We start from the raw sequence: 14,485 nt of genomic DNA on the forward strand, positions 1-14,485 counted from the left end.
CACTAGCTAGAACCTTCTCAGCACAGGTCTGGTAGGACAAAAAGCATGGCCAATTTTGTTTCCCCCCATGTTGTTCAGAAGGTTCTACTGTAGGTGACAGGGGAACAGCATAAAACCTGGTGTATCACAAAACATGATCATATTAATTAGCCAGCTACAGTCATTTTGAGAAACATTGAGAAATAGTTTGGTAGATGTCTGGGTCAAAAGAACCAGTTATCTACCTTTGATAAGCAGCTAGCTACCTATAGCTACTTTAGCTGGTAGCTTGCTACTGTAGCTAGTTAGCACCCATGCCAATCTCAAGTCTATCTAAACTAATATCTGACTAACTCGGAAATATGAAGTTATTTCAGAATGAACGTTAACTGGCTAGCGCATCATGCTTTGTGACATTATGTTAGATATCCTTAGCTAGATCATGTATTTTCACTTATTGCATCTGCATGCATGCTTTGTTCGTTTGTTCGTGAGCTGGCTGCTCGTTCTAAATAGTATCATCGAATCTGTTCAAAACAGTGGCAGCAGGTGTTGTTCAAATGCACAGATAGCTTTATATATCTTCTCAAAGAAACTACCGGTAGTTCGAAAACTTGGCATCATAATTCTGTCATGCTGCTTTGTCGACAACTCCAACCACCACCACCCTACCCTCCCCGAAGTCCATTCGAGCAGCAGCAAGGGATGAAAAAATGTACTGAATGACACTGAAGAGGTACATTGTACCTGTGTGAAAGAGAGGCTATGATAGAGTAGCAGAGACACACAAGGTCTTATCTGATGACATGGAGTCTGAGCTTGCTAAATCTTGCGGACAAGTTTCATGGGCTTAGTAGCCTCAAATGCAGAGAAATTGCCTACGAATTGGCATATTGTAACAATATTCCTGTCCCAGACAACTGGGTCAAGAAATGGAAGGGTAAGTGATATTGAACAGAGAGATCTATATCTGAATCTAGGGCGGCAGGTAGCCTTGCGGTTAAGAGCAAGGCACTTAACCCTAATTGCTCCTGTAAGTCGCTCTGGATAAGAGCGTTGACTAAACATTTAAAATGTAAATATACAATATACCACACCCCCATTCCATGAGTTTGACTTACCAACACCCACTTACCCCAAGGTAGCTCAACTATTTTTGAACAAGCTATGTTTTCAAAACTGTTATGTTGACATGAATTCTGATTATTTCCAGGGATACACAACATCCTGAAATATATGTAGATATCTTTATTAGAAAGAATACTTTATTTCCTTTGACGTAGTGATGCTAAATGTAAAAAATGTCTCAACTTATCCCACTCTCACCTATAATTTAAAGGCCATCATAAAGAACTGTTGACTTTTATGTAACTAACCATTTGGAAGAACAAGATAAATCTTTTTTTACAGTAGGAATCTCTTCCCTCCATTACGGGAACAGTCTGGCTGTTTTTACAGCAGTAATATTTTACATTAACAATCCCCTGTCCTCCAGAGTCTTATCTCGTTATTGTTCCCACTTCTATCATTGCAGCTCTAACACTGTGCGGTGTTAAAGTAACCCCAGACGAGGTTTGCAGTCCACTTAATTGATATGATTAACGTTCATCACTTAAGAGTATGTGTGTGTGCGGCTTAAAAATGACAAAAAAATGTCATCCTTTCAGAGAGAGGAGGATTGGGAGAGCATATAAAAACCTCCAGTTTTTGGTCATGCTTCACAGGGCCTCCAGAACAGAGTGGAATAATTCTCAGCTCTTACCATGCTCAGTAGAGCTCAGCCGCCGCAGCTAGAGCACGCCACAGATAATTGAATGGCGTCATTCTCAATGCTCAGTCATGGCTCAGAGGCAATCCTGACCACAGAGCTAGCTCATAACTAGGACACACAGTCACTTGTCCAGCGGCACAGTCGTTAAGCAGCAGCAGGTATACTGCTTGAAGACTGATGCTGATTATTTATGTTGTGGACACAACTGGTTTCACTGCCTGAATGCTACTCAAGGAAAGCAGACAATGGAGGTATTTTCCTTTAAAACGAGGCTAAATCTGGTGGGTGGTATTTTATCAATGCATATTTTACCATGGGAATATGTATGTTGTGTATTTGTGACTCGTTTCAGGAAACTAGGCGTATGTCACGTGTCACTACTTCACAGGAACGTCATTTGAACCGAAACTCTTTTTTTTTAAATTTTGGGCAGAAATTCCTTCTGGAACATGTGAACTTTCATTTTCCATAATAACTCCATGTGTATGCCATCTGTAAATATGAACAAATTGTTAAATTAGAAGCCTAGTTGGTTTAGCCACAGAAAAAGGAAGAAACCTTCCAGCTAGCCATGATTGGCTGAGATAATGAGTGGGCTGGACATCCTGAGAGATGAGTTCGGATTGGTCTGCCATGTAGCGAGCTTCTGTCTATAACATGAGCTGGTCAGTACGTGTAGGTAATCCTTTCTAACACAGCTTTTTTGAAAGATATCATGTAGTAGAACTGCATAAGTGTTGCTCTCCGCTTTCTGGAGGACTGAGTTTTGAAATCAGTGGAATTAGAGTATGATAGCTAAGGAGATGAAGAAAATTCTGGTATTTGATTGCAAATATGCAGATGGAGTCGAAAAGAGAACGCACAGAAGGCTGTTGTATAAAACACCTGTCTCCGGATTACATCTTCGAACTAAGGGCAACCATAGCATCCATGTATGATCTGTGTAGTAATATTATTCGTATCTCAGAGCCATTTGCATTGCTAGTTATTGTCACGCCCTGACCTTAGAGAGCCTTTTTATGTCTCTATTTGGTTTGGTCAGGGTGTGATTTGGGGTGGGCATTCTATGTTTTTGTTTTCTATGATTTTGTGTTTCTATGTTTTGGCCGGGTATGGTTCTCAATCAGGGACAGCTGTCTATCGTTGTCTCTGATTGGGAACCATACTTAGGTAGCCCTTTTTCCCTCCTTTCGTTGTGGGTAGTTAACTTTGTTTGTGGCACTTAGCCCTGTAAGCTTCACGGTTGTTTCTTTCGTTTGTTGTTTTGTTGGCGACATTTTTAATAAAAAGGAAAATGTACGCTTTCCACGCTGCACCTTGGTCTTCTTCCAGCATCGGCTGTGACAGAACTACCCACCACCAAGGGACCAAGCAGCGTGCGGAAACCTGGAGGACGAGCTGGACCGGGGAGGAGAGAATGGCAGGGGACAAGACCCGGTCACGGAAGCCCGAGAGGCAGTTCCCCCCAAAAATGTTTGGGGGGGGGGCACACGGGGTCGATTGGCGGAGTCAGAGTTTAGACCTGAGCCAACTCCCCGTGCTTACCGTGGGGAGCATGTGACTGGTCAGGCACCGTGTTATGGGGTGATGCGCACGGTGTCTCGAGTGAGCATTCACAGGCCGGTGTGCTCTGTGCCAGCGTCCCGCATTTGCCGGGTGGTAGTGGGCATCCAGCCAGAACGGGTTGTGCCATCTCTGCGCACGAGACCTCCAGTGCGCCTCCATGGCGCAGTGTATCCGGTGCCAGCGCCAAGAACCAAGCCTCCAGTATGTCTCCCCAGCCTGGTGAGTCCTGTGCCTGCTGCGTACCAGACTGCCCATACGTCTCCTCACTCCAGTGATGATCCATGGCAAGAAGCCTCCAGTGATGATCCATGGCACGAAGCCTCCAGTGATGATCCATGGCAAGAAGCCTCCAGTGATGATCTATGGCACGAAGCCTCCAGTGATGATCCATGGCAAGAAGCCTCCAGTGATGATCCATGGCACGAAGCCTCCAGTGATGATCCATGGCAAGAAGCCTCCAGTGATGATCCATGGCACGAAGCCTCCAGTGAGGAGTCACGGCACGAAGCCTCCAACGACGGCCTCCAGTCCGGAGCCTCCAGCGACGGTCCCCTATCCGGAGCCTCCAGCGACGGTCTCCAGTCCGGAGCCTCCAGCGACGGTCTCCAGTCCGGAGCCTCCAGCGAGGGTGCCCAGTCCGGGGCCCGCAACAAGGGTGCCCAGTCCGGGGCCTGCAGCGAGGGTGCTCAGTCCGGGGCCCGCAGCAAGGGTGCCCAGTCCGGGGCCCGCAGCGAGGGTGCCCAGTACGGGGCCAGCAGCGAGGGCCAGACATTTTTAATAAAAAGGAAAATGTACGCTTACCACCCTGTACCTTGGTCTTCTCCCAGCATCGGCCGTGACAGTTATAGCCTAATGTTAGCTAGCTAACATTGAACCTGGTTGGTTAGCTACCTGCAGATTCATGCATGGTAGTAACATTAAGAGTTGGGATTATGGTTCATTGTTTAGCAAGCTAGCTAGCTAGCTACATGTCTCAACCAAAATACTCCACTATGCAAGTAACTATTTCAATAGAATGTATATGATATCACTGCAACAACTGTTGATAGACATAGCTGGTAAATTCAGTCTGAGTGTGCCAGAGCACAGAATAACTGCCAAATTTACGAACGCTCAATATGGTCGGTGTCAGTAAACGTTGGCAAAAAAACATGATTAAATTGTTGCCAGCAGCACAGTTGCAGTCACCAATGCTCTGGATAACATAAAAACAGCCTAACCAGTTCTGCTAGGGTGAGTAAAATGGTCAGTGAGTTGTTCTCTCATTTGTGTCTGGAAGTAGCTAGCAAGCTAGTCAAAGAAAGCCAGTTAGCTTGGGTGATTGACTGCTGTTGTTCGATTAGAACGCTCTGATCAACCCTACTCCTCAGCCAGAGCGGCCAGTGTGTGCTCTGAACGCTCCGATTGCGAAACGCTCTGTATTTACGAACGGACAATCTGACAACCCTCTGAGTTTAGGAACACCAGGAACCTCAGAAACGCAGGAAGGTTAGCTAACATTACAGCGTTAGCTAATGGGGATGCTAATAAAAATTCACACAAATTCACACTCCGGCACCCCAGATTAAATTTACAAACACACCGTAGTATAAACCAGCTTTTAGTCTTGAAATCTTTGGTTGTTTAGTACATAGCCTCATGTGAATTCCTAAAGATATGGGTGGGGCTAAAGCTTAAGAGGGTGTGAACGATGCGGAATGGGTGTAGACAAAGAAGAGTTCTCCAGTAGGTACAGTTGAAGTCAGAAGTTGACATACACTTTAGCCAAATACATTTAAACACAGTTTAATACTAGTAAAAATTCCCTGTCTTAAGTCAGTTAGGATCACCACTTTATTTTAAGAGTGTGAAATGTCAGAATAATAGTTGAGAGAATGATTTATTTCAGCCATATTTCTTTCATCACATTCCCAGTGGGTCAGAAGTTTACATACACTCAATTAATATTTGGTAGCATTGCCTTTAAATTGTTTAACCTCTTTCAGCTAGGGGGCACTATTTTTATGTTTGGAAAAATAACGTTCCCAAGGTAAACGGACTATTTCTCTGCCCCAGATGCTAGAATGTGGATATAATTGACAGATTAGGATAGAAAACACACTAACGTTTCCAAAACTGTCAAAATATTGTCTGTGAGTATAACAGAACTGATTTTGAAGGCGAAAACCTGAGGAACTCCAACCCGGAAGTGCCTTTTATTTGGAAAAATCCCTGTTCCATTGCCTGCCCCTCCTCCATTTAAAGGGGTATCAACCAGAGTCCTTTTCCAATGGCTTCCTCGGGCTGTGACCAGGCTTTAGACATAGTTTCAAGCTTTTATTTTGAAAAATGAGCGAGATTTATCAAAACGCGTCAGGTGTCCTTTGATTAGTTCATGCGCCCGAGAGATTTTCTTTCTCTGTAGTATTGAATAGTTTATCGTCCGGTTGAAATATTATCGATTATGTATGTTAAAAACAACCTGAGGATTGATTATAAAAAACGTTTGACATGTTTCTACGAACATTACGGATACTTTTGGGAATTTTCGTCTGCCCTTCAGGACCGGAACGAGAATGTGGTTTTCTGAACATAACGCGCAAACCAAATGGCGTTTTTTGGTTATAAAACTAATCTTTATCGAACAAAAATAACATTTATTGTGTAACTGGGAGTCTCCTGAGTGCAATCATCCGAAGATCATCAAAGGTAAGCGATTAATTGTATTGCTTTTCTGACTTTCGTGACCAAGCTCATTTGCGGCTAGCTGTTCTTACTGTTTTGTCTAGTGATAGATAAACTCACAAACACTTGGATTGCTTTCGTTGTAAAGCATATTTTCAAAATCTGACACAATAGGTGGATTAACAACAAGCTAAGCTGTGTTTTGGTATATTTCACTTGTGATTTCATGATTATAAATTTTTTTTTTTTTTTTTTTTTATTTGGCGCTCTGCAATTCAGCGGTTGTTTACGAAAATGATCCCGCTAAAGGGATCCGTGCGTCAAGAAGTTAACTTGGGTCAAACGTTCCGGGTAGCCTTCCAGAAGCTTCCCACAATAAGTTTGGTGAATTTTGGCCCATTCCTCCTGACAGAGCTGGTGTAACTGAGGCAGGTTTCTAGGCCTCCTTGCTCACACACGCTTTTTCAGTTCTGCCCACACATTTTCTACAGGATTGAGGTCAGGGCTTTGTGATGGCCACTCCAATACCATGACTTTGTTGTCCTTAAGCCATTTTGCCACAACTTTGGAAGTATGCTTGGGGTGATCCATTTTGAAGACCCATTTGCGACCAAGCTTTAACTTCCTGACAGATGTCTTGAGATGTTGCTTCAATATATCAACATAATTTTCCTTCCTCACGATGCCATCTATTTTGTGAAGTGCACCAGTCCCTCCTGCAGCAAAGCATCCCCACAACATGATGCTGCTACCCCCGTGCTTCACGGTTGGGATGGTGTTCTTCGGCTTGCAAGCCTCCCTCTTTTTCCTCCAAACATAATGATGGTCATTATGGCCAAACAGTTCTATTTTTGTTTCATCAGACCAGAGGACATTTCTGCGAAAAGTATGATCTTTGTCCCCATGTGCAGTTGCAAACCATAGTCTGGATTTTTTATGGAGGTTTGGAGCAGTGGCTTCTTCCTTGCTGAGCAGCCTTTCAGGTTATGTCGATATAGGACTCGTTTTACTGTGGATATAGATACTTTTGTACCTGCTTCCTCCAGCATCTTCACAAGGTCCTTTGCTGTTGTTCTGGGATTGATTTGCACTTTTCGCACCAAAGTACGTTTATCTCTAGGAGACAGAACGCGTCTCCTTCCTGAGCAGAATGACGACTGCATGGTCCCATAGTGTTTATACTTGCGTACTATTGTTTGTACAGATGAATGTGGTACCTTCAGGCGTTTGGAAATTGCTCCCAAGGATGGACCAGACTTGTGGAGGTCTACAATTTTTTTTCTGAGTTCTTGGCTGATTTCTTTGGATTTTCCCATGATGTCAAGCAAAGAGGCACTGAGTTTGAAGGTAGGCCTTGAAATGCATTAGCATCGAACAGCCCCCGTGATATGCAACTTTTCAGGGAAGCTAGAAACCAATATACACAGGCAGTTAGAAAAGCCAAGGCTAGCTTTTTCAAGCAGAAATTTGCTTCCTGCAACACAAACTCAAAAAAGTTCTGGGACACTGTAAAGTCCATGGAGAATAAGCTGCCCAATGCACTGAGGATAGGGAACACGGTCACCACCGATAAATCCACTACAATTGAGAATTTCAATAAGCATTTTTCTACGGCTGGCCAAGCTTTCCACCTGGCTACCCCTACCCCGGTCAACAGCACTGCACCCCCCACAGCAACTCGCCCAAGCCTTCCCCATTTCTCCTTCTCCCAAATCCAGTCAGCTGATGTTCTGAAAGAGCTACAAAATCTGGACCCCTACAAATCAGCCGGGCTAGACAATCTGGACCCTTTCTTTCTAAAATTATCTGCCGAAATTGTTGCAACTCCTATTACTAGCCTGTTCAACCTGTCTTTCGTGTCGTCTGAGATTCCCAAAGACTGGAAAGCAGCTGCGGTCATCCCCCTCTTCAAAGGGGGACACACTCTTGACCCAAACTGCTACAGACCTATATCTATCCTACAATGCCTTTCTAAGGTCTTCGAAAGCCAAGTCAACAAACAGATTACCGACCATTTGGAATCCCACCATACCTTCTCCGCTATGCAATCTGGTTTCAGAGCTGGTCATGGGTGCATCTCAGCCACGCTCAAGGTCCTAAATGATATATTAACCGCCATCGATAAGAAACAATACTGCGCAGCCATATTCATTGACCTGGCCAAGGCTTTCGACTCTGTCAATCACCATGTCAATCACCACATCCTCATCGGCAGACTCGATAGCCTTGGTTTCTCAAATGATTGCCTCGCCTGGTTTAGCAACTACTTCTCTGATAGAGTTCAGTGTGTCAAATCGGAGGGCCTGTTGTCCAGGCCTCTGGCAGTCTCTATGGGGGTGCCACAGGGTTCAATTCTTGGACCGACTCTCTTCTCTGTATACATCAATGATGTCGCTCTTGCTGCTGGTGAGTCTCTGATCCACCTCTACGCAGACGACACCATTCTGTATACTTCTGGCCCTTCTTTGGACACTATGTTAACAACCCTCCAGACGAGCTTCAATGTCATACAACTCTCCTTCCGTGGCCTCCAATTGCTCTTAAATACAAGTAAAACTAAATGCATGCTCTTCAACCGATCGCTGCCTGCACCTGCCCGCCCGTCCAACATCACTACTCTGGACGGTTCTGACTTAGAATATGTGAACAACTACAAATACCTAGGTGTCTGGTTAGACTGTAAACTCTCCTTCCAGACTCACATCAAACATCTCCAATCCAAAGTTAAATCTAGAATTGGCTTCCTATTTCGCAACAAAGCATCCTTCACTCATGCTGCCAAACATACCCTCGTAAAACTGACCATCCTACAGATCCTCGACTTCGGCGATGTAATTTACAAAATAGCCTCCAATAAATTAGATGCAGTCTATCACAGTGCCATCCGTTTTGTCACCAAAGCCCCATATACTACCCACCACTGCGACCTGTACGCTCTCGTTGGCTGGTCCTCGCTTCATACTTGTCGCCAAACCCACTGGCTCCAGGTCATCTACAAGACCCTGCTAGGTAAAGTCCCCCCTTATCTCAGCTCGCTGGTCACCATAGCAGCACCCACCTGTAGCACGCGCTCCAGCAGGTATATCTCTCTGGTCACCCCCAAAACCAATTCTTCCTTTGGCCGCCTCTCCTTCCAGTTCTCTGCTGCCAATGACTGGAACGAACTACAAAAATCTCTGAAACTGAAAACACTTATCTCCCTCACTAGCTTTAAGCACCAGCTGTCAGAGCAGCTCACAGATTACTGCACCTGTACATAGCCCATCTATAATTTAGCCCAAACAACTACCTCTCCCCTACTGTATTTATTTATTTATTTTGCTCCTTTGCACCCCATTATTTATATTTCCAAGAATTTCCAAGCTGTTTAAAGCCATAGTCAACTTAGTGTATGTAAACTTCTGATCCACTGGAATTGTGATACAATGAATTATAAGTGAAATAATCTGTCTGTAAACAATTGTTGGAAAAATTACTTGTGTCAAAGTAGATGTCCTATCCGACTTGTCAAACTATAGTTTTTTAATAACAAGAAATTTGTGGAGTGGTTGAAAAACTAGTTTTAATGACTCCAACCTAAGTGTATGTAAACCTCCGACGTCAACTGTACCAAAACATTCAAGGGCCATTTTCTCAAAAGTGAAGTTACAAGTTTATCAACTTTCAAAGCAGAATTCATTTCCCATTGTTCCTCAACTGTAGTGTATGATATACAACTTTCTAGCTCGGATTCTCTACTTTTATCCAATGTAAAAAACACCATTTCAAATTTTGCTACATAAGACCGAATCGAGCTAGTCGGTCACATTTCCAATACAGTGCCCTCAGAAAATATTTATACCACTTGACTTATTCCACATTTTGTTATGTTACAGCCTGAATTCAAAATTGACTTAAACAATAAACATATTTTCATCCATCTACACACAATACCCCACAATGACACATTTTAGCAAATTTATTGAAAATCAATATATCTTATTTATAGTCTTATTCACACCCTGAGTCAGTACATGTTAGAATCACCTTTGGCAGTGGTTACAGCTGTAAGTCTTTATGGGTAAGTCTCTAAGAGCTTTCCAAACCTGGACTGTGTAACATTTGCCCATTATTCTTTTTAAAAAATGATTCAAGCTCTGTCAAATCGGTTGTTGGTCATTGCTAGACAACCATTTTCAGGTCTTGCCATAGATTTTAAAGTAGTCCAAATTCTAACTTGGCCACTCAAGAACATTCACTGTCTTCTTGGTAAGCAACGCCAGTGTAGATTTAGCCTTGTGTTTTAGGTTATTGTCCTGCTGAAAGGTGAATTCATCTCCCAGTGTCTGGTGGAAAGCAGACTGAACAATGGTTTCCTCTAGGATTTTTCCTGTGCTTACCTCCATTCCATTTCTTTTTTATCCTGAAAAACTCCCAGTCCTTAACAATTGCAAGCATACCCATAGGATGATGCAGCTACCACTATGCTTGAAGGAGAGTGGTATTCAGAAAATGTGTTGTATTGAATTTGCCCCAAACATAACACTTTGTATTCAGGACAACGAGTTAATTGCTTTGCCACATTTTTTTGCATTATTACTTTAGTGCCTTGTTGGAAACAGGATGCATGTTTTGGAATATTTTATTCTGTACAGGCTTCATTCTTTTCACTCTGTCAATTAGGTTAATATTGTGGAGTAGAGTAACTACAATGTTGTAGGTGCATTGTCAGTTTTCTCCGATCACAGCCATTAAACTCTGTAACTGTTTCAAAGTCGCCATTGGCCTCATGGTGAAATCCCTGAGCGGTTTCCTTCCTCTCCGGAAACTGAGTTAGGAAGGACGCCTGTATCTTGTAGTGACCATCCAAAGTGTGCTTAATAACTTCACCATGCTCAAAGGAATGTTCAATGTCTGCTATTCTTATTGTGAATTTTTAAGCAAATGTTTACTCCTGAACTTATTTAGGCTTGCCATAACAAAGGGGTTGAGTACTTACTGACTCAAAACATTTCAGCTTTTAATTTTTACGAATGTCTCAAAACATAATTTGACACAATGGGGTATTGTGTTAGGCCAGTGACATGTTGTGTTGTAATTCAGGCTGTAACACACACAATGTTGAAAAAGTCAAGGGGTATGAATACTTTCTGAAGGCACTGTAGGTAAACACAACATTGATGGGCTGGGATGATACAGAGACAAACAGTCTTTCAAAGGTATCTCATTCTATTAAACTCAATAGCCCATACACACAGAATACCCCATTAGTGAGGTAATACGCTACCATTATTCCGACCTTAGAAAATTCAATAGAATCTTCATGGCTATATAAAGCCACAAGGCTTTGTGTTGTTCTCGATGTGCTGCACCACTTCTGACAGGAGGTGATGGGAGTGGTGGTGGTGATGGCAGTGGGGGGTGAGAAACAAAATCGGGCTTTTGTGCGATAGAGGATATTTTGTTCTCTCATCTTTGGAATGAGAAAAACAGCTTGTGGCTAGTTGAAGCCTCAGCTGCAGTGAAAATAGGCCCTGACTGCCTCGCTCCCTGCCAATCCACTTCACACCCCCAAATCTCCCATCTCTGCCCCTGAGCACCGGCAAAAACAAACACAAGCCTTATATCCTCTCTTTCTACTGTGTGTTTCTTTATTCACCTAATTTGTGCTGTCATTTTTCCCTCAGAGGAAGAACATTATTAAAAAAATATTCAGTAAAGTCACATGCAATATTACGATACTTTAATAGTATTTTCTTTCATAAATATAATCATTACCTGTATGGTATATCAACATCAGTTTAGAGGAGTAGAGAAAGATAAACCAATAAAAATGTTTTATAGTTTATAAAGCAATAAAATGGCATGAGAAAAATACCACTGGTGAGAGCAGTGAGCTTCCAGCATTAGTGTGGCCGAGGTGGAGACGGAGCTGTGCTCCAATGTGGTCAAATGGGTTATCCACAAACCAGCCCCCTGACCGCACCACCAGGCCCCCCACCCTTCCTGCACTGTAATTTACTCTCCACCCAGTGCTTAGTAACAGGCCTGACCCCCACTGCTCCGGCCATCAGTTACCTCAACCGGGGTGCCAATGAAACCTGTTCATTGTGTGGTGAGCAGAATAAACTGGCTAACCTCGCTCTTGCTGGGAGCCCAGCCTGCACTGCCTTCCAAAGAGCAGGACTTCTAAACACTAGCTCACAGCTTTACAGCCAGCCTCCTACCCTCTAGCCCTTTCTAAACCTCTAGACTTGACTAAAGCAGCTAGAGGAAAAGGCCTTCGCCGAAGAAGGGGAAAATAATACTGGTAGCTAGCTACTTCTCTTATTGGAAATGAAGGTTTCAGAATAAGACTGGAGTAGTATCCAAGCCATAGCATACATTGGCCATCATTTTAATGGAAATGCATGCATCCTAACATACGTATGGATAAAATGTTGCAACTATTAATCAGTAATAAGTAACGAGTAGTAGGTAGATATCATTAATGTTGGGTTTAGAAGTGTCCTTGTTAGCTCTTGTTGCACTACAAAGGGCCAAGCAGGGCTGGGGTAGTTAGTTCAATCACATCCCCAGCTCTGCTCCAACAAACCAACCACAAACTCTGCAAATGTTCCCGAGCTCATTTAACATCTGTCCCTCAGTGATATCGTCAGAAAGAAAGAAAATACATCAATTGAACACTGAAAAAAGACTGAAAGTCAAACAGAACGCTCAGTTCTAGCCCTTTAATTAATAAAGTGAGGGAGTCACGTGAATCACTAGGTTTACAGTGTCAACAGCGCATAGCACTGCTGTACTCCGATAACGCTTGTTCAAACCCATTTGGAGTGCGGCTGTAGAGTGAGCCTGCGCCTACCGCCCCTTCTACCCTCTCCCTGTGGCATAAACCAAGATGGCTAATGGCTGCCATTACAGAACAGCCAGGCCCCTCTCTCCTCTCTCTCAGTCTTGGATTACTGCTCTTTAGAATTATACCTGGGGTGAATACATTGGAAATTGAGATTTGAAGTGGCACGGGTGCAATATTTGGTTGAATGATTTGAGAAGCTTCCAACGTTGTATCCCCCAGTCAGTGGCAGAGAGAGAGATCGCAGCACGGGCCAACTCATCACACACCCACGGACTGTGGAGAATTACCATACATGTGTACACAAACCCAGATCAGCTCAACCGTCCTGCCGACAGTCAGTCAGACAGTCAGTGTGCCTCGTTAAGGAAGCTCACACAAGGGTGCAGGAGGAAACCAGCTCAGACACGGAGTGCATTCAGTTCAACATGAAAACCCATTTTTTCCATGAGCAGATCCTCTTTTGTTCTGCATAAATGCCAATTACCTAATTCTCCCTAGCATGCAAATCAGATTAAATGAGGTCACGGCAGATCGCCCATACAGCCATACAGTGCTGTGCAGTGCTGCCTACCTCCCTCCAGAGCCAAAAGCGTAACTCCCTACTGCCAGCAGCATACCACCCTGCATCCCACTGCTGGCTTGCCTCTGAAGTAGGGATGGTCCTGGATGGGAGATCAGATTCTGCTGGAGACCAGATTCTGCTGGAAGTGGTGTTGGAGGGCCAGCAGGACGCACTCTTTGCTCTGGTCTAAAATAACATATCCCAATGCCCCCAGGGCAGTGATTGGGAACATTGACCTGTGTAAGATGTCGTCTTTCGGATGGAATGTGAAATGGGATGGGTGTCCTGACTCTCTGTGGTCACTAAAGATCCCATGGCACTTATCGTTACAGTAGGGGTGTTAACCCCAATGTCTTGGCTAAATTCCTAATCTGGCCCCTCATACCATCATGGACACTTAATCTCCCCAGCTTCCAATTGGCTCATCCCTTCCCCTTCCTCTCCCCTGTAACTATTCCCAAGGTCGTTGCTGTAAATGAGAATGTGTTCTCAGTCAACTGACCTGGATAAATAAAAAAAACACAAACAATTTAATCAGGCTCTTATTCACCAAACTGATTCCTTTTTGTTCTATGACAAGGGCTATCTGACATTTATGTCAAAATAATTGTATTTTACCTTATATTTTACCATTAATCATGCTCTTCTCTGAGCATGAAACATCCAAATGAGTATTTCTGTAACCCCATGGCCACCCTCACATCTGCATTTCTGTAAGCATCCATATATTTGCATGACATAATGTCAGAGAGTAATTGCTATTTGTGAAAGGCACTGACATTTCTCTTTCTCTAAAGTCAGACCAATGGGAGCCATATCAGAGAGTGAGAGAAGCGGTGACCAATCTTTACCTGAGGGGAGTGGAGACCTGGAGGGGCCAAAACCCACACACTGCACCCTGGCTTCAGTACAGTACAGACACTGTACTAGCACTGCCAAAGCCCTTCAGTTAGCTCCAGTTAGGTCGCTGGTTTCCCTCTCTCCTGGAGGGGAGAGACAAGGCTGCTTGCTGATGGAGGAGATCACTAAAAAGGGCAGGCAGTGCATAAAAGCCAGAACTGCCCACATGAGCATCCCTGCCGCAACGCCTCACATCCCTGTCTGCCTC

The 14,485-nt window shown here is 43.8% G+C and overlaps 1 protein-coding gene across 2 annotated transcripts in view; it reads right to left on the bottom strand.

The window, feature by feature from the left end:
- The window catches only part of LOC120057190 (RNA-binding protein Musashi homolog 2-like), a 350,186-nt gene that overhangs the window by 250,127 nt on the left and 85,574 nt on the right, over nucleotides 1-14,485 (bottom strand). The gene's annotated exons all lie outside the window — the stretch shown is intronic.

The sequence above is a fragment of the Salvelinus namaycush genome, chromosome 12 (assembly GCF_016432855.1).
Source record: "Salvelinus namaycush isolate Seneca chromosome 12, SaNama_1.0, whole genome shotgun sequence".
NCBI classification, from domain to species: Eukaryota; Metazoa; Chordata; class Actinopteri; order Salmoniformes; family Salmonidae; genus Salvelinus; species Salvelinus namaycush.